This window comes from Balearica regulorum, chromosome 33, assembly GCF_011004875.1.
Source record: "Balearica regulorum gibbericeps isolate bBalReg1 chromosome 33, bBalReg1.pri, whole genome shotgun sequence".
NCBI classification, from domain to species: Eukaryota; Metazoa; Chordata; class Aves; order Gruiformes; family Gruidae; genus Balearica; species Balearica regulorum.
Window position 1 is genome coordinate 50812 of NC_046216.1, and position 3332 is coordinate 54143.

The following is a 3332-nucleotide window of genomic DNA, read 5'->3' on the forward strand; positions in this document are numbered from 1 at the left end:
CGGGGCAGAGACTCTGCCGCCTGCCAGGGTCAGCACTCAGCCTTCCCCAAGAGCTTCCCACAGCACTGAGGAGAAGCTGTGGGTAGGAGTAACCCCCGGCAGGGCAAGGCAGGGTCCTTCTGTTGTTGAGAGGGTGCTGCGTGGGACAGCGCTGCTCACAGCTCCAGATCATGCCCAGGTTACTTCTGAGGGGGCTTTTCATGAGTGCGTTCAGGGCAAGGGTTTCCTGCTTGAGTCTGTGCTTCCCTGAATCTGTGCTTCCACTTTTCTCTGGCTTGGCTGAGTGGGATCGAAACAGAGTTGTAACGGTCAGAGAAAGGGCTGAGACTCCTGAACCGTCACCTTGAGCTGTACTAGAGTCCTGAGCAAGTGCCTTCAGCCCCTACCATCCTAGAGGTACCAAGAACATCCCCTGTGCAGTTTCATCAGGGTTTGTATGAGCTGCTGCTCTTTAGCCCCTGCAGACATGAGGAGGCTGCAGGGCAGAGCTGGGCACACAGGGGCTGGGCTGGGGTCTGTGATCACTGGCAGGGAAGAGATGTGGGGCCAGAGAAAGAGATCCCAGCTGGGAGAGGTCCAGGCAGCAGAGATAGGCGGGGAGGGTAGGATGTGTGCAGGAAAACCCTGTTGCAGGGGAGATGTGGGCACTTCTGGGTGATGCCCTGCACTGCAGATGCCTTCCCTGAGCAACAGCCCTCTGCTCTCCTCTCCCACCCAGCCCAGCACTCAACCCATGGCGTCACCTTCTCATCCACCTACCAGCAGAAGAGATGAAGGGCATCTCTCATGCCATGCACCCATTTCCCACTAACCAGGGACGAAGGGACACTGCCTGACATTGTTGCCACGTGGGAGTTGGTGTGCAGAGCTGGGGAAGGGAAAGGTTTTCCTGAGCGCCCCTCTGCCTTTCCCCTTGCCTCTCCTGGCTGCTCTCGCTACTGCTGTCAGGCTGGTTGGGAATGGGCGTTTCAGTTGCAGAGTCAGGCACTCATCTTGTCAGTTCCCACATCATTGTGTCCATAGGAATAAGCTATGCCAGCTTTCCCCTAAGCTGTGAAGCTCTGGGTGATGCAGCCTGTGAGCCTGGGGAATGAGCTGGCTCTCCCTTCCTCAGATGCCGTCATGAGCAGAGTTGGCTATCTCCTTGGGGTGTCCTTCCAAGCTGTGAGCTGCCTTCCAGGGGGCACAATGAGCCCTGTGTGTCCTTGGCTAGAAATGGGATGCTGAGATCTTAAGAAAGGATGAGACATTTAGAGGTCTGAGGTGGATCCCTCTGCTCTCAGCAGTGTCTAGTGGCTTTTCAGAGTAGCATTGGAGTGTGATCATGCTCTGTTTCAGCAAGGTGTAAAACCAGGGTAACCTGGAACAAGACAAAGAGACAGAGCAGCTCCCTATGCTCTGCACTGTCACAGGCAATCTTCTTGCCTTGCTCAGTTCTCCCTGAGTGCCATAGAAATGCTGGGGGTTTCTGAAATCCAAGAACACTCCCCAGGGGAGCTAAGGGGAGCTGTAAAAAGATCCCAAACATCTCAAACTGCCTTGTGCCATCCTGGTTCCTTAGCACTGGGAGTGCAGAGGCTGACAAGCCCTTTGCCATTAACAGTGATTTCATATGACAAAGTCGAACTCCAGGACTGGCCCCTGCCCACACCATTCCCATGAACCCACTGCTGCAGAGCAGGGCTGACTCCTTGCCCACCAGCATGCAGAGGTCCTGCTCCTCACAACACAGTCAGCACCAGCCCAGAGCTCCAGCCATGGAGCTGAAGGAAGATCTAGAAAAGTGTGTGTGTGTGTGAGTGTAACAGGAGAGGGGTTATGGGAAATGGCTTTTAGTTTTGCTCAGAGAAGTCTCCTCTAATGTATTGTGTTTTTCTCCTCAAACAGTCCCCATGTATAAATGCAGCAAATGTCCAACAGCAGTTCCATCACCCAGTTCCTCCTCCTGGCATTTGCAGACACACAGGAGCTGCAGCTCCTGCACTTCTGGCTCTTCCTGGGCATCTACCTGGCTGCTCTCCTGGGCAATGGTCTCATCATCACAGCCATAGCCTGCGACAACCGCCTCCACACCCCCATGTACTTCTTCCTCCTCAACCTCTCCATCCTTGATCTGGGCTCCATTTCCACCACTCTCCCCAAAGCCATGGCCAATTCCCTCTAGGACACCAGGGACATCTCTTACCCAGGATGTGCTGCACAGGTCTTTCTGTTGGCCTTCTTGGTTGGAGCAGAGTTTTCTCTTCTCACCATTATGGCTTATGACCGCTATGTTGCCATCTGCAAACCCCTGCACTACGGGACCCTCCTGGGCAGCAGAGCTTGTGTCCACATAGCAGCAGCTGCCTGGAGCAGTGGGTTTCTCCATGCCGTGCTGCATACAGCTAATACATTTTCACTACCCCTCTGCCAAGGCAATGCTGTTGACCAGTTCTTCTGTGAAATCCCCGAGATCCTCAAGCTCTCCTGCTCAGATGCCTACATCAGGGAATTTGGGTTTCTCGTGGTTGGTATTTTTTTAGTTTTTGCTTGTTTTGTTTTCATCATATTGTCCTATGTGCAGATTTTCAGGGCTGTGCTGAGGATCCCCTCTGAGCAGGGACGGCACAAAGTCTTTTCCACGTGCCTCCCTCACCTGGCCGTGGTGTCCCTGTTTATCAGCACTGCCATGTTTGCCTATTTGAAGCCTCCCTTCATCTCTTCCCCATCCCTGGACCTGGTAGTGGCTGTTTTGTATTCGGTGGTGCCTCCAGCAGTGAACCCCCTCATCTATAGCATGAGGAACCAGGAGCTGAAAGACACACTGAAGAAACTTCTTCAATCAGCAGTCTTTCAGCAGCAATAAGCAGGCCACGTCTCTTCATAAAAGGGATTTAATTCATTTTGGGAACCTCATATGCTGTGGGCATTTTATCTGGGATAATCCTGTGTTCCCAGGAGTGACTACATCCACTCCACTTCTCCAGAGACCTGAACCCAGCCTGTCTGATCCAGAGGCCTTCATGTGTGTGCCTGCAACAATGGCATAGGTTGCCTCCTGTTTCACATCGCTCTAATAAAAGGAGATTTCCTCAGTGCCAGTGTCTGGAGATTGAGATCTTCTTCCAAAGCTGAGGTCGGGAACAGGCTGCTGAAATTTCCCTCACAAGGCTGTGCTGCTGTGCTGGGGTTCTCCATGGGCTGAGGGGAGGAGGGCATAAGGCGATGTGTTAGGGATGGGACTGAACCGATCTTTCACTGGTGGCCTTGCTAAGCAACCATTTCCAGCACTGGTCACTCACCACAGGTTTATGGGTGAGTTGTGCTGCACGACCATTTCCATCTTCCTGCTG

At 53.2% G+C, this 3332-nt stretch overlaps 1 pseudogene; it reads left to right on the plus strand.

Annotated features, from left to right (window-relative positions):
• The first annotated feature begins 1909 nt into the window (after positions 1 to 1909).
• On the plus strand, positions 1910 to 2845 carry LOC104631381 (olfactory receptor 14C36-like; annotated as a pseudogene).
• Positions 2846 to 3332: the final 487 nt, after the last annotated feature.